Source organism: Castor canadensis, chromosome 5, assembly GCF_047511655.1.
Source record: "Castor canadensis chromosome 5, mCasCan1.hap1v2, whole genome shotgun sequence".
Taxonomy (NCBI): Eukaryota; Metazoa; Chordata; class Mammalia; order Rodentia; family Castoridae; genus Castor; species Castor canadensis.
The window spans coordinates 92,088,679-92,113,691 of record NC_133390.1 but is presented as its reverse complement, the minus strand read 5'-3'; the positions used below and the strand labels follow the sequence as shown (position 1 = coordinate 92,113,691).

At 35.8% G+C, this 25,013-nt stretch overlaps 1 protein-coding gene across 17 annotated transcripts in view; it reads right to left on the bottom strand.

The window, feature by feature from the left end:
- The window catches only part of Tbl1xr1 (TBL1X/Y related 1), a 151,143-nt gene that overhangs the window by 70,048 nt on the left and 56,082 nt on the right, over positions 1–25,013 (bottom strand). For 10 of the 17 annotated variants that reach the window (XM_074073731.1, XM_074073735.1, XM_020175711.2 and 7 more), the window contains exon 2: positions 6,067–6,141. The exons of 1 other annotated variant lie outside the window; for it this stretch is intronic. The gene's annotated coding sequence lies outside the window, so the exon portion shown is untranslated. Of the gene's footprint in view, positions 1–969; positions 1,082–6,066; positions 6,142–7,938; positions 8,206–8,240; positions 10,077–25,013 lie in introns of those variants that run through there. 6 more of the 17 variants (XM_074073734.1, XM_020175702.2, XM_074073736.1 and 3 more) reach the window with 5 other exon arrangements.

Below are 25,013 nucleotides of genomic sequence, written 5' to 3'. Positions count from 1 at the left end.
GAGGATGCAATCCAAAATTACTCAACATACAAAGATTGAGGAAAATCTGGTCAGTTCTCAAAAAAGACAATAGATGCCAATCCTGAGAAGGTCTACAGGTGAGAATTATCAAAGAGGCACCTGAAATGACATGAAAGAGATGTAGAAGCTATACAAAAGAGGGTCAAATGGAAACTTTACAATGGAAAAAAATATGGAAAAACATTAAACATTTTATAAACTGAAGAAAAAGAAGAGCGAACATTGAATAACTGATCTTCCTAAGTAAGAGATTAAAAATAGATGTGAATAAAATTTTAAGTTTTAATAAAGGAAAAATTTCCTCAATAACAATTTTTATTGTTAGCTGTCAACAGTAATGAAAAAAAAATCTAGAGATCGTTCACCAAGATGCACTCATTCCTATCATCTAAGACCTCCAAAGGTCCTGTCAAAGTTCTCAGGTTTCACCTGCTACACAAGAATGATGGACTGCTAACGAGATGGTTCCGGTCTTGGTTCTGTAACTATGACAAAATAGATGACAGCATCACTTCTCTAGGCATCATTTTCTCCTCTGTAAAATGAGGACTGCTTTAATCAATAATGAGAACTTACTTAGGTTTATAAAATAGTTTGAAGGTCTAATTTCAGGAACACCGAGGGTCATTCCAATCTCCTTGGATATTAGCATTAGCAAGTTTTTTTAGTGCTCTGATTACTGGTTTCCAGCAGAAGGAAAAAAAAGCTTGATAGATATGACTAGCAAGGTTTAGAGCACCACCGTTCAACAGACATATAACGTAAGTCACAATACAAACAACATGTAAATTTTAAGATTTTTGGTAACCACATGAAAAATTAAAGATGAAACAGGTGGAACTTATTCTAATAATATATTTTATTAAACCTAATACATTCAAGATATTATAATTTCTTAAAACACAGCACCCATTTATCCATAGTTTCTCTGTTTATAATTGCTTTTACCTATATAGGTGGGGGGTCAGGGGGAGGGAGATAGTTTCCAAGTTTCCAAATGGCTTCAACAGAACTACAAAGTAAGCAATGGTCTTCAGTTTCAAATTTTGTGGCCACATTCCTAAGGTTAGACAAAGTTACCCAGTAAGACTCATATAATACAAACCTTAAAAAAATTAGAAAATCTTAAAAATAAGCCAGATAATATTCAGTAATAAAATACCTTTTGTTTTTAACATTACTTCAGACATTCATCCCTTTACTGTGTGTTTATCCCTGTTCTTACACTATTATATATTCTTAGAGGTAAGGAAAAGGATATTTGATTCCTAAATGAATAATGCCTATGCTAAATACTTTCAGGACACCAAAATTAATCAAAGTATGAAGAATAGTATCTAAATAACTATAGTAACTTATCACAAGTCCATAAGCATAATTTAGGATGGATACTTCACACAATGTTATCCACATTAGCATATCATTCATAATTCACAGGTAACACCACTTCAGAATCCTATGATGAATAATAAAAATGACCAACAAACTTTCTACAGTGAACAAATTATGGATGTGATGCTTAAGAAGCAGACAGAGCCAAGCACTGTGGGACAAGCTGCCTGGGAGGTGAAAATTGAGAGAATCACAATTTGAGGCCAGGTCCAGCAAGAAGTTTACAAGAATCTCTTTCAGTCAATGCCTGGGTGGGATGGCATATGCCTACTGTCGCCAGCTATGTGGGGACAACACAAATAGGAGGACTGCAGTTCAAGCCTGCATAGGCATAAAGTGAAAACCTTTTTCAAAATAATCAACGTGGGGTTGTGGTGTGGCTCAAGTGGTAGAGTACATGGGTAGCAATCAGGAGGCCCTGAGTTCATACCCCAATACTGCCAAGGGAACCAAAATTTTAAAAAAGCAACACAAATAGGGCTGGCAGAGTGGCTCAAGTGGCACAATGCCTGCCCAGCAAGTGTAGGCCTGAGTTCAACCCCCAGTAAATACAAAACATTTTTTAGTAATGAAACGGGTGGTACTTGTTTAATTATATATGAGCAAATACACATACATACATACATACATACATACACACACACACACACACACACACACACACACACACACACACACACACACACACGGGGAGGGGAAGAGTCAAGAGAACATGCAGGCATAACTTTAAGGCCAGCCTGGGCCACACAGATACTCTGTCTCAAAAACAAAACAAAAAAAAAAAAAGCATGAAAATTTTTAGTTTTTTCTTAATTATATTACATCTGATTTTATATTATCTGTATAACTAATATAATTGGTAGTAATGGTTGTTAATTTATCAATTATAAACTACGATAGCTGTATTAATATGCAATTAAATATGGCAATAACTAATATTAGCTATATTGATATGTTATTAGCATATCAAATTTATATACATATAATTAAAAGATTTATGAGAAAAAAGTAAAATACTGACAAAGAATTTATATTTTAAAAATAAAACTAAATTTATATCAGAGATCTCAGACAGACAGACAGACACACACACACACACACACGCGCGCGCGCGCACAGCTTCCCCCAACAAGAAGCAATGCACTCCCTGAGATACTGCTTTTCACTAAAAGAAATGAGGACTTCTTGGACACATTTGACATGAGGACTAAGGCAAGGCATTCATGAGATGAGGTTGGGAACATCTTGCTATGTGAGAAAGCAAGGATGCTATTAAAGATTAATGAAGCCATTTCAAAAAGACTCAGAAGTCAACTTGAAAAGACTTCTTTGGCCAAGACAATCTGACATTAATAATAAAAACAACCACAAAGCAAAGAGATACATCAAATGCTTAAATCCACAAGCTCATAATAACATTAAAAAAAAATCCTCATTGATTACCTTTCCAGGAATCTAGGGAACTCACTACTTTGAAAATTCAATCAAACATTTATAGTATGCTTTTCCTGCGCAAAACCATGCAACAAATTAATCAAGTATCTGATAAAGGAAGTTTCTCTCTGTTCAAATAGTACAGAGAAGAAATGCTTGATATAATGAAGATATTAACATTTTTGTACACGGATCTGGACAATGATCACAACATTACAACTAAATACTGTGTCCCTTTTCATGAAAGTTCTTACTTAGCACTACCTATAAAATACTCTGTTACTCCAACCTCCCAAATTAATGGAAGGGAAAACTCTGAATTAGAGTAAGCCAACAGATCTACCTACTGATTTACCAAGGAAAACAGGAACATTTTACTAAAGAGATGCCATTAATGAAACATAGAATATGGAAAACTTTATGAATAAAAGGGAAAAATTAAGTAAAATGTACATAAAATATAATGAAAGGATTTATTCGAGATTCTGCCAAAAAAAATCTATTTATGAGATTAGGAAAACCTAAACTAAAAGGATATTAAGAAATTACTGTTGAAAGTTCATATAACAATCAAACAGAAGATAAATGTGTTGTCCAGGATGTGGAGAAATTGAAATCCTAGTTCACTGCTAGTGGAACAGCCACTGTGGAAAACAGTAGGGAAGTTCCTTAAAAGAATAAAGCTAAAATCACAATCCTACCAAAAAAGAACTCAAAACTCAGATCTAAGAGGTACAGACACACCCATGTTTAAAGCAACACTACTCAAAAGAAACAAAAGGTAGAAAAAATCCAAACATCCATCAACAAAAATGTATAAAGAAAATGTGTCATGTACATGCAGGGGAATATTACTCAGTCTTAAAAAAAAGGAAATAATGCTAAAGCTACAACAAGGATGAGTTTTAGGCCATCACTATGCTAAATAAAAGAAGATAATTATTGTATGATGTTACTCACATGAGCTATCTAAATAGTCAAACTTGCTGGGTGCCAGTGGCTAATGACTGTAACTCTAGCTACTTGGGAGGCTGAGATCAAGAAGCCTGCTACTCAATGGCAGTCCAGGCAAATAGTTTCAGAGATACCACCTCCAAAATAACTAGAGCAAAATGGATTGGTGAGATGGCTCAAGCAGTATAGAGCACCTGCTTTGCAAGTGTGAAGCACTAAATTAAAACCCCAGGGCCACCAAAAAACTTCAATAATAAAAACAAATAAACACAATAGTTTAACTCAAAGAAACAGAAGGTAAGAGGGCTAGAAGTAGTAGGGAATTGTTTCGTGGTTTTGCAACACAAAAAAGAATTCTAGAGATCTGTCGCACAACTATGCAAATATAGTTATTAGTACACTGAAATACAGTAAACTTTTGGGCTGGTGGGGTGGCTCAAGTGATTAGAGTACCTGCCTACCAACTATGAGGCCCTGTGTTCAAACCAAGGTACCATCAGGGAAAAAAAAGTCAGCTATCAAAGACTTTTTATATAGTTTTGACCACAATTTTTTAAAAACATATTTATATTCCCTCTCAAGTGAAAAAGAGCTAGGTGCCAATGACTCATGCCTATAATCCTGGTTACTTGGAAGGCAGTGATCAGGAGGATTGCAGTTTGAAGCCCAGCCTGTGCAAACAGTTTTCAAGATCCTATCTCGAAAATAGCCAACACAAAAAGGGCTCACAGAATAACTCAAGTGGTAGAACACCTGCCTAGCATGAGACCCTGAGTTCAAACTCAAGTACTGCCAAATAAAAAGCTGCTTCTTACATGAAGAACTGATTGCAGGTTAAATGATATCTAATGAGTCATCAAGCAATTTAAAGAACCTAGTAGTGTTTCATAAGTTAATGAAAACACTAAGCCATCTTATGTACTAAAGGTAGGGGGAAAAAAATTATTTTCTGAATTCAACCTTCCCTATCAAGTCTGGGGAGTGGGGAAGTAGAGAGAAAGGAGAGAGAAGGGGAGAAAGCAGAGAGAGGGGAAGAATGTAAAAGAACTACTTTCACCCCAGTAAGAAATCAGAAGACAACTGAGACAAAGGAAAAGCAGCATACACATAGGTCCACCTTACAATCACACGCTAGTGATATTTTCACAGGCTATCTTACTTATTCTAGTCACTACTAACTTTTAATCATTTTTATTTTAGACTGATATATTTATCATTTCCCACCAAATTCTATAAATCTTAGACAGTTTTTATAACTCCTTGATTTTATGTTTAAAAGTAAGAAGCAATTTTTAATTTTGTAATGAACTATAAGAAATATTTTCAAATAGAAGATCCTACTGTTTAAAGTCATTAATTCTTTAAAAACATAAATAATGGGCTAGGGTATGGCTCGGTGGTACAGTACATAATTAGAATGTGCAAGGCCCTGGATTCAATTTCCAACATGGGGGTGGGGTAAACATTCATTTCCTACGATTTATTGATCCCCAAAATACATAGCAATACAACTGGAGTAAGAAATCATTTTTTGTAACGGGAAATTATTCTGAATTCTAGTTAAGGGGAGAGATCACATAGTCTACAGCTAGAATACACCTCAAAATTTAATCCAATTCCACCATCTAATTTTTACAAGTCATCCAAGATTGCCAAAAGTCATTAAAGAGTCTCAGCATATTCAGAAAATAAAGTAAGTCCCAGCTCCTACAGAATCTAGTAGGGGTTTTTGTTGTTGTATAACATGGTTGGCACTTACATTTCATAATGAAAGGCTTCTAAAAACTTTCTAAATACTTAATAATGCCTCTTTTTAAAGTTATTTGTTAAATAAACATAGGCAGAATTTTAGCCATTTATCTACTCATTAACTAATGGTATAAACACAATGTCCCAAACTTACTAAAATAATGGATAAAAACAAAAGAGCTGTTACTAACACTGTTGAATTTTTTCAATAAGAAAAATACATTAAAAAAATGTGGTTCATGACAAAAATCAAGACCATAACTATGTAACACTTTACTGATAACCTTAGCTAAGAGGCTATAAAAACTACCAAAACTGGAAATCTTCAAAGTAGGTGTTTCCTTTGCTAAATATTCAAAAATTGTTTCAGTTACTTTAAGTTACTTGTTTTTTAAAAGTAAGTAAGGAAACACATGCATTTTGTCATGTTGCTAAGAAATTTTCAAAATTCTCGAAAGACTCTAAAACTCAAGAGCAATAAGCATACTCTGACAATGGGAGTTAGCAGAATCTTACCATTGGCAGTGCATTGATGTGAGGATGTGCAAGGGGATATCCGGTACCGCCAATCACAAGTTGCTGTTGCTGATGCTGAGAAAAAGGAAAGTAAAGTATTCAGTGTTCCCTAAAACAAATACAGTTTTAAGATTTTCTACACCAAACTTTACAGGTTTGAAATGCTCTTATTTATGCTTTTAAAGTTCCCGCCAGTGAAAATCTCCCTAAAGCAATTGCTATCATAAACAACACCAGCAACTTTTGAGTGCCTAATGTGTGACATGTCTTTAAAACATTCCTAAGAAGTTACCACAGTGAACAACATGAGATTCAAAGAGGAATTTGTGCAGAGGGTGTTCTCAACCTCCAATTCAGCTCAAGTCATGCAAATATTACTATATTAGCATCATTATACTGATCATGAGACAAACAGTATAACTATGCATGCTACATACTGGTAAAAAAAGATATAAATTTCAATCAGAACTTCTTGAACTTAAAAAAAAAAAAAACAGTATTGGGGATAGTACTGAGCACCTTCTAGCAAGTGCTCTGCTACTTTAGCCATGCCCTAGTCCTCAGAACGTGTTAAACTTTTATCTCTTCAGAGTTTACATTTTACAGGGTTTACCTAAACCTCTCTCAATTGGCAAATATAATCTATCTTAGTCTGTGAGCCTTTTGTGCAGTGTAAAGTTATACCTCATACCATGTCAGCAAGGAAACACTTGGGTGGAACACTGACCACAAACTCAGTTCCACCGTGCACTGGAGTGGAATACAACTTTCTGTGAGAGTGACAGTGACACCTAGCTAATGCCACAGAGATTACCACAACACATGGGTAGTTTGCCTCCTGTACCATAGAGGTGAATTAGTGTGTAAACAGATAACTAAGCAAATACCTAAATAACTACAGAAACATTTAAATCCCTTAAATGTTGTTCTTCTCTAGTTTTATCTTTGATTGGGACACACATGTGCTTTCATGGTTGACTCCATGCCATATTAACTAGTACCTCATATAGTACTTTCAAGTAGTTAAGTGCTAACATCATCCAAGAGTTAAATTTACATTCAGTAAACACTACACACTTACTGAAATTAACAATAGTGATGCTAACAGGTAATATCCCACTGGTCTCTGGTACTTCAAGACATGTAATGGCAATGAGCTTCACAGTATTTTGGAATGAGATACTGTGTTTTTGACATAGGGAACTAGTTTCTTTCCAGCCTGATAGGCAAAATGTTCCAGACATCATGACTGACTTCAAACAAAAGCATGATATCCATAGGTTCTATTTACTTTGGGATTATTTGTTATGACTCTCACTTATTTTATTTCATGAATTTTTGAGCTAAAGCTATATAGGTCAGCTTGTTATTGAAAAATCAGTAGAACACTCTTATCAGGAAAAAAAGGCTTTGGCAATCATGCATTCTATTTATTTATAAATAATTAACATGTGCTATTAAATTATGTATTTCTAAATATATAATATATAAATAAAAGACAAAGATAAATTACTTACAAGTGCTACAATCTTTTTTGTTTATAACATTTTAATACTTTTAAATGTCTTTTTAATCATGATGATTTTAAATAATGATAATAATTCACCATCAACCAGAATCTTAGAACAGGATTCATCAGTACTGTAAGTGAATGTCTATACTGCAATCTTTCCTTAGTAATTTCTCATTTTTGAGACATATTCTAAAATCATTAGATCACAGCAAGAAATGAGTTCATTTTAATAGTCTACCACTGTTTCTTATTTCTATTCTTGATTCTGTATATTGTTTCTTCACAAGAAAAAGATTGTTAAAACTAGATAGTATAAATCAAATCCACACAATCAAATATAAGTCAACAAGTAAACTTACAGTAGTATCCTAAGATACACGGCAATTTCAGGAAATGGAATGAACCATCGGAACCATCAGGAGTGTGCGTCACTGGCTTTGTGTAATTCCCAACACCTTCCTCCAAATATTACTATGTACTATATATTATGTATAACTATTGACATTAGGGCCAAAAAATGCAGATTTGAACGCTTGTGTTAAATACTGAAACAGTACTTTGCTCTAAAGTGAACATAAACCAATAATGGTACTCTACTCCCATAGATACCTGTTTTTGCCCATGTGCACTGCACAACACACATAAACTCACACAAATTTACCTTGGGAAAATAATAAATTATATTACTTAAATTGCTTCGTTCTTCTCCCTCACTCTTTTCACTACTGTAGTCAGGAGTCTTTCTTACATACTCATAGATGTATCCAATCTCAAGTTTTCACTAATCATCCTTTCTCTACTCTTCCTCTTCATTCCTTCACTTTAGCTTTTCCTTTTAGACTACAGTTCCTTAACTAAGGGAAAGATCACAACAGTGGTTTAATAAATAACTAAATGGTTAAATAAATAATTGGTTCTAGGACCTGAAGGGTGAGCAAATCTGTGGTGAGTGGTGTGGCAAGAGATATATCCATTTGCATACACAATTCAGTCTGAAAAATTGAGAAATTTCTAGAAACATTATGTGGGGCCATACTTTGGGTTCTATCTTACATGTTTTCCTAGTCAACTCATTTATCCATTTCCCAGACATTGTACAGTACATTCATAAAGCAACTCACATGTGAGGAATAGTAAGACTTAACAGATACATATTTTCCAAGGAAATTACAAAAATTAAGGATGCTTTTAGGAAAACATGGCAACATATATTAAAACTATAGTAAAACATCAAAAGGCCAAAATTATGTGTATCCTGTACGTTTGCCTTTCTAAAGCCACTACTCGGTATCTAATACTCTGTCACAGCAGAGCACCATGTCACTGTGTTCTCTGCAGTTTTTGGCTACATGACATTGTCATTCCTCGGTCAGAAAAAATGTCCTTCTTCTATGGTTCTGCCCACAAACCTGGTCCCCATCCTTTCCTTCAAACTTCATCCCAAATCAGCCTCTGCCCTGATCATCTACCCCACTATCCAAAGAGAGAAACAGGAGCTTCCTTCAGCACACCTTCCCTCCCACAGCTCTGGAATGCTTTAGTTTTCTACCATGCCTTTCCCATCAGACTTCTGCAGACCAAGGACTGACTCGTTCTCCACAGAATTTAGAACAATACCTTGAATACATGTAGTTCTTAAGATGTAGATAATGATAAAATGTTGTATCAATATAGAGGGAATAGGTATACATACATTTCAAAACAACACACAATAGGGACTCAACTAAAGCACAAATAAATCACACTGGTAAGAAAGAACTCAACAATGACCTGAGAAGGCCAGGCACTGTGGTCACATCTGTAATCCTGGCCACTTGGAAGGGGGAGGTAAGAGGAAAGCAGGTGAAGACCCACTGGGACAAAAAAGTTGATGAGATTCTATCTCAAAGAACAAGCTAGGCACAGTGGTACACACTAGTAATCACAGTTACACAAGAAGAGCAGAGTCCGAGGCCAGCCTGGACAAAAGTACAGGATCTATCTGAAAAATAAAGTGGTAAAAGGGGTGAGGGATGTCGCTGGAGACACAGTTCAAATGGTATAGCTTGCCTAACAAGCACAAGGATTCCTAAGTTCAAAACTCCAGTACCACCACCCCCAAAAAGCAAAAGCCAAATAAATAAATAAATAAATAAAAAATGGAGATTAACAAAATACTCAGGAATATATGACAAATCAAATCATAAAAACTACTTTATTACATAAGCTAAATCCATTTAGCTATCCCTATAATGAAATAAACATTTGTCTATAGACTTGTGGTTTCCAAACACTTCATTTCTATAATCTGTATCTCAGAACAATTTAACTAAAATGAGTAAAATTCTGGTTTTAAAATAGGCCTAGAAAGTGACTGAGTAGACATCTACAATCTACCCATCTATCCATAATTAGGAGTTTTTAATAGTAAAAATTCTGTAAAATAACAAAATAATAATTTGTTCCCTAGAAGTAAATTTGATCTGTATTCTGCTTTGAGACATTGTGGTTGTTCTCCCACAATGTAAACATTATGAAGATTTATTTACTTTAGGTAGAAACATAACCTAGTCTAAAACCCAGTGGCCAAAAACAAATTCAAGAAGCTGTCACTAGTATGCTTAAGAATAAACAGAAGCTAAAATGAATTTTTACTCAATGTGGACAATTTGGGGAAATCTGAATTAAAAGAAAAATAAGAATCTTACCAGAATTCATTCCGCACTTTTTAAGATTTTTATTAAATGGGCTGAGGATGGAGGCCCCCGCACGCAGGAGGCCCTGAGTTCAAACCCCAGCACCATAAAGGATAAAGAAAGATTTTTATAAAATGAATTTCTGAGGAGGAAAACATCACAAAATTCAAATTGAGTTACTAAACACATAACTGACCCCCATAATACTGACTGTCTCCAAATGGAACATTTAAAAAAAAAACAAATATATTTATAAATCAAAGAGTTTAAACTAAACTGTCTCAATTTCATTCATTTTTACAAAAAAATTATTAGTTGCCTTCTTCAACATGACAATCCTGAACCACCTGCTATACATATAACAGAAGCCTCTAAAACACTGTATTTTTCACAGTCCTCAACCTATCCTAGTTACCCATAGAGTCATAACACAGGTAAAATTCTAGACACAGAAACAAGGCAAGATTGGAAAGGGAAGGAGCTATAATCACCAGGTTGGCTTAAGGAAACTGACCGTGAGATCAGACTTACAGTCAGACCAAACATAGCTGGGCCCTTACCACCTATGATTTCACTTACAGATGTTCAAGTGAGTTGGAGGAGTACATTCAAAAATTGTGTATTGTGGCCTCAATTTTCTAAAAATAAACAATTCTCCATGTCACATCCACATAAACAAACGGTAATTTAAACACACACTGGTGTTTAATCATCCAATTACTGCTTCAGTTCAGTTAATTTTACTGCTAGCATAACATGTGGTTGAATCTTAAGCTAAACTTATAATAAACTAGTGTGCAGGAATAAAATAAAAAGCTATCAAGTATTTCAAAATTTGCCTGCCCCAGAATAAGCAATGCAATTATAGACAATTAAAATCACAAACTCAGAATACAGCAAAGTGTTTTTAAAATTGAAGTTGGGTTGAGCAATTCTAAGTACTATTATAAGTAAAACTTACTTAGGCACTAGCATTTTCCCACCAAAACCTTCAGTTTGTTCGTTTCTTTTCTAACATAATTAATTGTACAAAAGGATTTCCTTGTGATGTTTCCACACATACATATAATATACTTTCATCAAATTCAGCCCTTCTATTAGTCTTTCTCATCTTCCCCCAGCCCAGCTCAGTAACTTTAAATGGTAAGAAAATTTGAAAATGAGAACTTCAACCAACTTTAGTTGCTACAAAATACTAATATGGAAAATGTGAGATTGTAAGTTGCTCTTTTTGGGAAAAAAAAAAAAAAGAGTAAATTATTAATGGGCAAATACAACTAATTTCTTCTCCCAAAACAATGATTAAATTATTGCTACAACTTACAATGCCTTAGAAGGAAGAGATCAGGAGAATCGCAGTTTGTGATATCTTATATCAAAAAAAAAAAATCATAAAAATGGGCTGGCAGAGTGGCTCAAGTGGTAAGAGCGCCTGCCTAGGAGGTTTGAGGCCTTGAGTTCAAACTGAAGTACTGCCAAAAAAGATAATTAAAAAAAAAACAAACTTTTAAACAGGATTGGGAGGTGGGGGGAGTCAGCCTCTGCTGTCTTAGGCAACACAGGTGGGTAATGAACTAAAGCAGAAGAGAAGACTGACATACTTCCTACATCTTGTTAGATCTCACTATTCCTAAGGTTGAGTATCTGATTCAAGAATTTGAATAGTTAAGTAGGCAACAACAACACACAAAAATCATTCAGTTGAACACATTTTCAATAAAAATGAGACAGTTCTGCCGAGTATGCAGAGTCTATGATTAACTCTGAACTACAAAAACAGCTTTCCAAATTAGAATGTAACTATGACATCCTGGGTCACTCACTCAGATTTAACTGGTCTAGGATAGGAATCAGCTGCATTTAAAAAACCTCTCCAGATGACCCTAATGGGGGCTGAGAACCACTGGCCTATGTGGTGGGAAAGAACAGAAAGGAGAATTTTACTAGTTCTAATTATTAATCTCTTGTAGGGGGAGGTGAGCAGAGGGATGACTTCAAAACTCCAGTACCACCACCCCCAAAAAGCAAAAGCCAAATAAATAAATAAATAAATAAAAAATGGAGATTAACAAAATACTCAGGAATATATGACAAATCAAATCATAAAAACTACTTTATTACATAAGCTAAATCCATTTAGCTATCCCTATAATGAAATAAACATTTGTCTATAGACTTGTGGTTTCCAAACACTTCGTTTCTATAATCTGTATCTCAGAACAATTTAACTAAAATGAGTAAAATTCCTTAAAAGGAAAGACAATAATAAGGTCACTGTAAACCAAAAGAGACCAGGAAAGGCTACAAAACAGACACTGCCACCCCTCAAGAAAAGCATATAAAGACCAAAGGCGCTTCCACTATCAGGGAGAAAAATTTAAGTAGTATGTTAATAAAGGTCTTTTTTTCTACTTAATAAAATGGAAAACTGTCATATAAATCAATGGCAATGGCAAACAAAACCTCATTCATCCATCTAGGAAGTGGGGACTTAGGCATTCCCAGGATGAAATATTAAAAATGATGGTCAGAGCCAGAGTTGGTTTGTATTTCAACTGAGAGACAGTAATATGCTCAGGAAGCTATTTTATGTTCTACACTGTGTATGCAGGCAATAATGTATGAATGTGTGCTTACCTTGGTGTTGTTAACTTAATGTTAGAAATCATACCTAAAATATTCATGTTCACAAAATAAGTCATTTGTTTCAATCACTAAATTTTTCTCTGATATAACCTATTGTGATCTTCTATCTCGTACATATTATAAACCTACCACTCATAAGATGAGACATTAGTATATTTAAATATTTAGCACTATATTCAAGAGACCACCTTAGAAGTTATCAGATGCTAAAGAAAAGATATGCAAAGTCAGGGGCAGTTTTGTAATTCCTGTCCACAGTATGCTTGGTCCAATTATTTTTCATACAAACATTTCTACAAAGTTAACAAAAAGCTCTAAATTTTTTTCAAGACACATGATACTAGAAAACAGAAGAATGCCACTGAAACAGAATCATTTAAGCCCTATTACAGCTTAAACACCAGACTCATTTTTAAATAACCAACAAATGCGTACAGTGTTCCATCACTACTCAAAACACTTTACTAGAAAACAAATGTAGATTTAAAAAAAAAAAAAAGAAAGAAAGGACTGGAGGTGTGGCTTAAGTGATAGAGCACCTGCCTAGTAAGCGTGAAGCCCTTAGTTCAACTCAATTGCCACAAAAAATAAATAAAATAGATCAATGCTTCTTAAAAAGCTGAAAAACTCCCAGTGTTGGCTTTGTTTTGTGGGAATTGCCCCCTTCCCCAAACATTGTATGCAATATTCTTTAGTAGAAGAAAAATCAAGACCCAAAGATAGAATCATAAAAATGAAAAGAATGGCTAAATTTTGTTGAACACTTTCAATTATAAGTTCCTGGAATAAATGAGAGTATCTCTATAAATCAAGACTGCTATCATCACTAAAACACAATGCTGGAGTACAGCATTAAATGAAATGGGAGGGAGGAGTGGTCAGGGCTAAATGGGGAAGAGGGATATTTTTGGAAATAGGGAAATGTGACAACAAAACATTACTCCTTCCTTGTGAGGAGGAAAATCAACCAGAAATTGTCTAAGGAGTATTTCTTCCAGATAGGGTTCCAAGCAGGGAAATACCTTTCCCACAGAGGACAAAAACTCTTGTTTATGACTGTTCACAGACCCTATGACCTCATGGCAAAGCTGCTCCATCGATGGCTCCAGCTCAAAAAGACCAATACACAAAACCTAAGTAGGCCACACATGGCACCTGTTTACAGAGGGTAACAGGACAGGAACAGCTGGCAGGGGAGCATTAGGCCAGACATGCAATCCAGGAGCTATTATCTCTGTATCTCTCCCTACTACCATCACCATGCAACTGCTCAGACCAAGAGGGCAGGAACTCACAGATGGTAGAGAGACCACCCCACTTTAGAAACACTAAGTTCCACTAAGAAATCACTATCATCTTTCCAAGCATCTCAAGGGCATGGTTTCCTTATAATGCCACTCAATTACATAAGAAGGCACCACAACTTCTCACCAGGAATTCACTCCCAATTCTAGGAGCAATTCAAGTGTCAGGGATGACTGTGCCACACACCCCATCAGTTTGTAATGCTGCTGGCACTCTACTTTTCCATTTCAAATGCAGAAGAACTAAAACTTAAGCCACAGTCATTTGCCCACAGGAGAAAAGGTGAGGTGAGCCCTATCTCACAAAGCACCTGGTCCTCATCCTAACTCTGGCACTAGGATGGCAACAGGCTAAAGCCTGTATCATGAGCATGCAGCTGACTCACCTCATAAGCACTGAATTGACTGAGACTAACCCCTGAGATTCTTTGAAGCCTTCTAAAAAGAACTAGGCACACAGAAAACCAGGCCCTCAAAGGAAAGAAAAACTATTACCTGCCTTCTAAGAACTCATTTTGATTGTGCAAAGGTAAAAAGAAAATTAAAGAAGGGCCAGGCATAGTGATGCATGCCTGTAATCCAAGCAAAGACAGGAGGATCTGGGTCTGAGGCCAGCTTGGATAAAGGCATGTTTCTGTAACTAAAATAAAGAGTTTTAAAAGCAAAAGGAGTGGGGCATGGCTTAAGTGGTAGGGCAAATAAAGCCCTAAATTCAAATCCCCAATACCACCATGAAATGAGAGAGTGAGGGAGCCTAATTCAAATCTTGTTGTTTTATGCATAAAAGACTGTGCCCAAGATTGAGGAAATTGTTCATGTTCTTATCAGAAGTGACAAAATACTCAACTCTGCACTGTTTGTATACTTAGTATCACTTAAATCTCCAAGTGGGTATTATGGTTATTGTTTCAAAACAAATTAACCGAGGCACAAAAAGGTTCACAAACCCAAGATTGCCTAACAGATAAGAGGCAGAAAGTGGACATCAGGTGCTAGATCTTAAATTCTTAAGCACTTGAAACCCACTGCATCTATGTATGAAGATAGTGTAGCAAAATGCACTGAAGGCTGTTAAATACAGGGAAACAGTGAGATAGTGTAAGTAACAGAGGAGGTTAATCTGATTAAGTACATACATACATAGGTGAAATACCAAGACAAAACCCCCTTGAACAATCAATAAACACTTTAAAAATGAAGGACAGGAAGGAAAAACAGCCCCTGTTCAAGGTTGGATGGGGGCGGGGTGGGGGGGGTCTAAAGGAGAGGATGAAGGATGGTGAATATCATGTACTTTGTATACTTAGGTTTAGGGATTTGTTTTTTGGGTTTTTTTTTTTTTTAGCGTTTTCCGTGTCCTCTTTTTTTAACTCAATTTTTAATTATAAAGGGGGGAATTCATAGTGACAGTTCCAATTAGACTTATATTATACATTACTTACATTGCCCCCATTGTCTCTTCCCCCTCAACCTCCTTCCCTACCCCACTTAAAGTGAGAGGTTTCTTAGTTGTTTCACACAGGTATATGAAATCCATCCACCATATACCATCACCTTAATCTCCTTCCTTCACTCTCCCCCCTCCCACTAGTGCAATTCTCCCCACGCACACACTGTACCTATTGTACAGTCCTGGTTTTCATTATTATTACTTAAGTTGATGTTCAAAGGGGTGTCTCAATGTATGCCACTGTAGGTGTACTTTACTCTGGTCCGTTCAACTCCTTCTATTATTCTCCCTTACCTCTTTACCTCCCACACCCTATTTTTCAATAGGTTTCAATACACATCCTTATATTACTTTACCTTCACATCTTATGCGGTATTACTGATGCTCTATCATTCTCTTTTCTTTTCCTGCTTTCCCCCAGTTCCATAGAGTAGCTATACCTCTGAGTTAGTATATGATCATGCTTGTTTTTATGTATATGTTTTATCTTTGGATCTACTTTGTACACTTGTGTGCACAAATGTACAGCAATGTGCTGAAATTGCTCTAAAAACGGAAGAGGGGGATGAGGGAGAATGATGGAGGGGATGAATCTAATTAAGATACACTGTAAGCACATATGTAAATGTCACAGTGAAACTTCCCTGTTCAAATAACATATGAAAATCAAAAAATAAAAATTATTCACTCTCCTCTTTGCCCTGAAAGTCTCTTTCCAAAGGTTTTGTTTCCCTGAAAAAGAGACCAAAGATTTTTAAGGAAAGTATGGCTTTGCCTGGGGCGTGGGGTGGTCTATATATCCATTTTCTGAGTGCTACAGATAGGATGGAGATAATACAGTAAGGATCTTTGGCATCCTCCAAAGGACAGTGTAATTCTACTGACCAATCAATACTACCTTTTACTACTTACTCAACCCAGCTCCCAAGCACTTCTGGCCTTAGAGTGTTTCATACAGCTAGTTTTTTATATACTCTGCTAAGTGTCTAATTGTTTTTTTTTTTAAAAAAAAACTGATACACATAAAAATCAGAGACTTCATCTAATGAACATTAGATTAAATTTACTTAATTTACATAATCATTATTCATGAGATTAGAATTTTAAAATACACAGTCCTCCTCCAAGTTTACCAAAAAGTCTTAGAAGACACAAAAGCCCTATAGCCATTTCTGTAGCAAACATCTTGCCACTTACTTTTTAACATTCACTACCCAGAACCAACACCTTAAAGTCATCACTGACTCCTTCCCCCCTCTCCTTTTCTTTGCCACATCAGTCATCAAATTTTGTCGATTCATCCTTCTAAATATCCCTATTCTGTATGCCTATTTGATGCTTTCAGTCACAGTCCACACTCCTTGCCCCCATTCTCCTACAACTCTGAAGGGGATTTCTTTGTTGTGACACTGCTTAGCCATTCACTTATGTGGCAGCTGTTTAGATGCCATTGGTCTCCTTGCTAATACAATCCCAATTTCATTCAAAGCATCAACATGCAAAGACAAAGAGTTTCCAAGCCGTTCCCTGTAGATAGAGGCAGCTATAGTTAACATTTCTGGCCTGAGCAGAAACCTTTTTGGAGGAGAGGGTGGGAAGTTTTTGCATTTCTGAAAACAGATCAATACTTCCTGCTTCAACCAAGGCAATCAATCTGATGGAATTCATCATACTAAGAACAATGTAATAAAGGTATTTTCCTGAATTTCAATTTGCTTAAAATAATGTTGTTACCTGAAGACAGCTGAACATCATTTTCCCCCACCTCCACCCCATGGATATACCCCAAAGCATTTCAAACATGCTATGTATAAATTTATCTCATAACCAGCTACCACAACTTGGTGAAGCATCATGAAATGCTGCCATTGCAAATGTAAATGTAAAAGTTTAAAAACAACGATTATTCTTAAAAGACACTTCCTAAATTTTACTCTTGGTTTAATTTTGATCTGTTGATTAGTTCAGGTCAGAGTAGAGTTACTGGGAAACCAAAGGAGAAATACGTAATAAAAAAAATTTTTTTTAATTTACCAATAAGCCTGAAATTCACTGAAAGATTTAAAGTTTGTTCTTCACTGCTACACAGTTAAAGAGAATGGTGGAAAACCATACAGACTACTCTGGAAATTAGACAGCTAAGCACAAGCAGTGTCTCCTTTCATGATGAGTGTCTGACCCCAAGGTCCTAGAAAGACAAAACAGACAGACGTATTTTCTCTATTGGCATTCTAACCCTGGAAGGAATAAACGCTACAAGAATATGGATGCCTCTTAGGTCTTACTACAATGAATCTGGCTGTGCATTTTTACATCTTGTAGATTTATTGGTGGCTACTGTGATACAGAATCCAACAGAAGATAATTATATTCCTAGTTGGGGCCTTTTATCATGCACATTTATTTCTAACTCGTCCTTACACTGCCTTCCATTTCACAGATTCATGCATTCTTTACCAAATACCAGGAAATAAGGCAGAGGAAACTCATCACAGAACTAGAACTGCAAGGATACTGACTCTACCACTCACTGAGGATGAAACATAGATGAATACTTAGCCTCAGCCTACTCATTCTTTCAGAGGGGTACTGTTTTAAGAACTAAGTAAGATAACACAGATCAAGCATATAAGAATATTTAGGAATTAAAATGCACTTAATAAATAGTAAACATTTAGTGCAGGAGGTGTAAGTGAAGCCCCGAGTTCAAACCCCAGTACCACCCCCCAACTCAAAAAAAAGGGTAACCATTGTTATTTTTCCTAGATTTTGTGTGTGTGATAGAAAATAATGAGCTAGAACCACAGATTTGCTGTAATAAGTTATCCAGTCATACACCCAATTTGAATTTTAAAGTATCTCACATTCTGTGCTAATGAACATTATGAAGTTAATTTCATCAAAACAAAAATGTGATTTGTTCCTAAACATACTGTTATAAGCACTCTGAAAAGGGGGTATCATTTGTGTATTAAATATTGACTATGAAATATTAAGAGGGGAAAAAGATTTCTAGAGTGGGTCAAGATTATGGCCTCAAGACTAAGACCACAGAGGTAAAGGTGTAGCTCAAGTGGTAGAGACCCTGCCTAGCAAGTGCAAGGTTCTGAGTTCAAACCCCAGTAAAACCACCTCCCAAACAAGATTTAAGGCCAAGTGGCATTGGTCTGTAGTCACTTTTTAAAAAGCTTTGGTCTCTAAGAAAGACACCCATCTGTAGCTAAATCACACTCAAGCATCTATAATCAAATGTCCATTTCTTAAAACAAATTTTCACATTCCCTGGCTTCCAAATAGTAGCTAAGTAGCAAATAAAACTATTGTTTCAATCAGCAACACAGAATTCCTGTGAAAGATACTTTCAGTGATAGCAAACAATGGGTAAATTTAATAAGCTTCCATTAAGTACTCCATAATTATGTAGTACTTAAAAGTAGTACCTTTATTTTCGTTTAGATAGTCACATAGATTGCCGTATGAATAATAAGGAATTATTTTCCTTCTAGATATCACATCAAAATAATTTTAAAACATTTATAGGAAGTAACACATATTCCCACTCAAGGTAGTGCCTTAAGGACAGTGTGGGCTCTCAGTTCTCCCAGATGTTGGCTATATGGGCAAATTCACTGTGCTTTATACATTCTATTAATACGTGTCTTCACCACTGCAGTAAAGGACATTAACAGTTCAATTCAGTCTAACTTCAAATTCTACTAGCACAGTGACTACGTTTCTAATTTGGAAGAAGTCCGCAAATCCCATTTGGAGGTTTATTAAGTTCCACTTTATTTCCATGTCATTGATAGAAATATAAGGCAAGACTGGCAACTTCCTTCAAAGGGCAAAGAAGCAGTATTGAAGAGTAGAATGGTGTCAATGAGGAAGTGAATGCAACTGAAGAACTATTATGTATTCTGATCCCATCAATCTGCTATTTTCCATTACTGTGCAAGGTGGTAAGTAATTTGAAACCAAGAGTCTAGGCCAATGGGCATTTACAGATTTAACAGTATATGAATTGTGGCTTGCTTTCTTTTTCTCAATCATTTTACACACTAATTACAGCCAAAAACTCAGGACTTAATTTGTAGAAAGGTAAGGCAATGGCTACTTTAACTTAACACTGTAAGAAAGTGGCTCCATTCCAGACCACTACAGAAGGCCCAAATCTCAAGTCTGTTCTTTGAGAAATCACTTATCTCTTCAAAGTATTCCTGAACATACTTTGCTCTTTTTCAGTGCAAAACATGGTAGGGCATGCTTAGAATACCAGCACTCAGGAGGCTGAGGCAAGGGAATGGAGAGCTGGAGGCCAGCCTCACCTAACAGTGATATATATTAAGGAGGGGAGACCTTACTTAAGACCAGAGGACCAGGTATTGTCACCATGAATTTTACATCCTAATGGGGAAGAGAACAACCTAGTTATAACTAAATTGTACATGCAAAAATACTTTGCTATGGCATTATGAAGCATATTTTATTTAAATGAGTTAAACATACGCAATAAACACTGTCTAATGCTTAACCCTTTCTGCTGTCCTCAGAAACCCCCCTCCCCCCTGCCAGCTGTAACTCCAGTGCATCTTGGCAACTTTTAAGTTGTGTGCATGCTGACGGGCAGCAGCCCAGTGCAGGACACCATCCACTTACAGCAGAAGGCAAATGAGCCAGTTGTGGTACAAGGATGCATTACAAGATTGGCTGAAGGCCTGTATGGATTCCACATTCATCAGTTTGGAAGTAATACACAAGGCTGTACCAGTGCAGGTCCTCACATTAATCCTCTATCCAAAAAACATGGTGGGCCAACAAGTCAAAAAAGGCAATGTTGGAGATGTGGGCAATGTGATCACCAACAAAGAGGGTGTGACTGTGTGACTGATGTGTTCACTGAAGAATCTCTGATCTCATTCTCAGGAGAGCGTTCCACATTGGGCATACAATGGTAGTCCAAGAAAAAAGAGGATTATTTGGTCAAAGGTGGACATGAAAATACAAAGGCAGGAAATGCTGGAAGTCTTCTGGCTTGTGGTGTAAGTGGGATCTGCCAGTGAACATTCCCTACCACAAGGTGTCTGAGTCACGGTAACTCATCTGTTATTCTGCTAGCTGTAGAAATTCAACAATAAACATTAAACACTGTAATCTTAAAAGTACAATTGTGTGACTTTAAGTTGCTTTAACTACTTGTAATGATCACATAGAAGATTTATATAGTTTTATAAAATTCATTCAATAAAAATGTCTATTTCAGTGATCTCTGCATTTTGCCAGACTTAATCACATATGGGTATTAAGCTATCTGAATTCCTTTAATTTTCATTCTATCCTGTGAGTAAACAACACATATGACACTTTATTTTGAACCTACTAAAAGCACCCAAATCAAAAAAAAAAAAAAAAAAGAGACATAAACGCGTATAGGTAATCATCAAAAGAACAAAACACAAGTTCTTAGCACTGGCTATCTCCTGGCAACCAGGGTAGGGCTAAGAAAGAAACCTTACTGTTTCATTACACTATATGCACTCGTTACGTCTACCAATATATATTTTTTAAGGTACTGAAACTTCTGATTTTCCTGGTCACTCAGCACAAAGAAATAAGCTTTTTTTTTGGTGGGATTAGGATTTGAACTCGGGGCTTCGCATTTTCAAAGCAGGTGCTCTACCACTTGAGCCACATGTCCAGTCCATTTTGCTCTGGTAATTTTGGAGATGGGAATCTTAAGAACTATTTGTCCAGGATGGCTCTAAACCATGATCCTCCAGATCTCAGTGCCCCAAGTAGCAAGGATTACAGGTATGAGCCACCATTACACTGTAAAAAATATACTACTTATAGAGAGATATGAGACACTGCTACACATGTCTTTTGCACACAGTGGGTATCTTTGACATTAAGTCTAATGACTCAAGATAACATAACAAGGTGCTTTCCTTAGAGTATTTTTATCAAACGGCATAACTAGATTCCCAGAAAAATTAAAATATGGCTTGTCGTAACCTTTTGCTATTTAAAATAAAGTAAAAGAAAGGAAGAGAAAAGAAGAAAGACTTTAGGAAAACTAAGAGAATCCATTCATGAATTATTTATTAAGGTTAGTTTGCAAGTTATGCTGTGAAGTTCCAGGAGTTCACTCAATTTATTTATTGAATGAAAACTATTTATTGAGTACCTACTACTTACCAGGCATCATTTTAGATACCTAAGGAAAACTCCTTGAGGTTTAGATTCTAGAGGAAGACAAAAGAAATGTACATATAATATGGAGATCTTATTTTTCAATTTCTCAAACTGACCTTTTATAAAATCAATATATACATATGTTTTAGCACTGTAACCATTTGATACACTGATTATAAACATGGGATGGCAACTCTAGGAAACTGAAGAAAAATGGGACTTACTAAAAGTATAAGCTCAGAAAAACAAAGAAAAACCTGAATAACCAAGTTCTGGCAGAAAAGAAACTACAGCAATTCCATGTATGGAGAACATTCATTCTACCTTACTTAACTAAGTGTGCTAATAGAAACTCAACAACTTGTGGTCAAATATGCTAGATGAGTAGATGATATAAATGATTAGACAAAGGGATGTTATCAAATCATGAGGCAGAAAGACCTACAGAGAATGACTGGTACACTTTGTTTCTTAACTGCCACATGACAGGATCTTTGAAATGAAATCTGAAATTGACCAGAGCTATTCACTGTTCTGTGATATGCTGTTGGTTTAGAATCCATCTAGGTAATGGCTCTGGTAGCCAATTTTGTAGTTCATTTAATTTGCACTGCTGTGACTACCTATTGCTGCTTTAAGATCAATACCATACTCAGATGGCCCCAAAAGCTCCAGAATCAACCACATACAATGCAAAAACACACAAAAAAATCCTTAACCTTATGTATTGAATCTGTATTTCTACCACAACGATTTTCTTCAACGTCATTTTATTGTAGTGCAAACGCTCCTTCCACTAAGCCTTGGTATTTGTTACATTAAAATTTTAGGAAGATGAGAATTGAGACATCTTTTAACAGAGAGCCCTTAGGCTCCCTAAGCCAACAGTCTACAAGCCATCGTCCCAAAATTTTACATATGGTGAATCTAGACTAATAAGTACTTCATCAACCTTTATTATTTTCCTATTGCAAGTACTGTAAATGTCTCATGTAACTATAAAGATCCTGCTTATAAAGCACAGAACTGACTAAATCTTTTGTTTCTCATTACTTTCCAACACTTGATAGAACAGCTTTGTTTCCAATGGCGCCTTCTTTATTTCACTATTCTTGTTCTAATAGCTTTTCCTTTCCCTCTCCTCCTATCTAGAGCCTATACATTTTTCAAGATCATTTGTCAAGATTCAGCTAAACTCCTTCCTGCTAAAAGCTTCCCCTTATTATTCTGTCCTGCCAGTGCTATTTCACTTTTCTGAAGAATGATGGTAATACAGCAGTCATTTTATGGTGCTGGAAAACAAGATTCAGGGAGGTTAAATAACTTACCTAAAATTGTGCAATTAGCTAATGGGAAAGGCTGGACTATAATACAGACCTTCAAACTTAAACTTCACAGCTTATCTGTACTTCTTACCTCCCATACTATTAGTATTTCCCATGCTAATCTGACTCTGACTCCTCACATTTCAAATTTTCCAGTGGACTCTCCACATCTAGTTTATGCAAATTCAACATATCCTTTAAATCACACGTTGAGTGCAATCTTCTCCATTCAAACTTCTTTTTGACCATTCTAATTCACATTGATTTTTCTCTTTTCCAAGTTCGCTATATTTTAATCAGTATCATATAGTGTAGCATCTTTGTACTCTGCATGTGAGCTATCCATTCACTTCCAAAACACCTTGAAGGGGCAGGAATTTATTAGCCATATTTTACAAATGACCCTAAATTATTCAGCAATTTGTTTTACATTTATACAATTATTCACAATGGTTACTCCAAACAGCTAGGAAACTACCTCCAATGTCTAGGCTCTTTGAATATAAAATACAATTCTTTTGTAGAATTAGAATTCAAGAGTCCTGATCTAATTCTTGGTCCAGAATTCTTTCCATTATAAGCCACAACTTCTGTTACAGGATTACATACATGGGTTAAAACCACAGTTAACATAATCTGAGCCTAACTCTGAGAAACCAATCAAACACAAACTGGAAAAAAATATTTCAACATCATCTATGTTATTAAAGACAAAGAACAACTGAGAAGCAATGTCAGACTGGAGACTAAAGAAATATGTTAGGACTGACAGTGTTGCTCACTGGTAAGGCACTTTTATTTAGCATGCAGGAGAGGCTGGGTTCCATCCCCAGCACCACTCCCTACCCCAAAAAAGATAACTGAATTTTTTTGATAACTCAAGGTAAACAGGAATGAGAATTCATATTATTCTCTTTTATATATTTTCATAAACAATTTAAAATGAAACCTCTTATTAAGAAATCTTGCTAAATGTCTATCTTTCTTCCTTCCACAGCCCACCTCCTCCACAAGTAAGTCCCAATTTGACTTCACACCTTTCTTCTTTCAGGCATTAGCCTCCCTTCTAAACAAGGTGCAACTTTTTAAACCAGACTAAATTCATGTAGATTACAAGCTACATATACATTAACTTTCTCTTTCAATACTAACCTCCCTGAGGGAAAGGGTCTTATGTGGTGATTGAGAAATTTTGTGGTTTAACAAGATTATGTAGCATCTTTCATCATTCTCTCTGAGCCCTGGCTCTCTTTGGCACGGAAAATGAAACTTTCACAATCCCACTGAGCGCATTCCTTATGATATGTAAAGAAGGTGAGGCTGTTTTTATTAAACTACTTCATGTCTGGTGCACTTTTAGGTTTTATGAGTGTTTTAGAATGTTCTTAGCTAAAGATGCAAAATCCATGGAAACGGCAAACAACAAAGAGCCATTAATTACCAGAAATTCAGAATTACTACAAACCACAGAGATATGGGCCGTGAAGAAACTATAATGAAGAACAAACCTCATCCCCAATCCCTCAAAGAAACCTAAGATAATCTCAGCATTTCAAGTGATAGGAAAATAAAACCATGAAAGTGTTGGAAACTCAAAATATTAGGAAAAGTTTTATTCTAGTAATAGATGATAAGCTTAAAGGTTCACCTGTACTATGGTGACAAATTTGCCAAAATGCTCTGCAAAATTACTGTTAAAAAGTTACTTAAATCCATAATATTGTGGTTACTAAGTGGAATACATTCTGTTAGGTGCTATAGAGCTAAAAGAAAATTTTCCCTCCTCCTCTGAAACAGTAAGAAATCTAACTGTAATATAACAGAAATCTAAACACTGTAAGC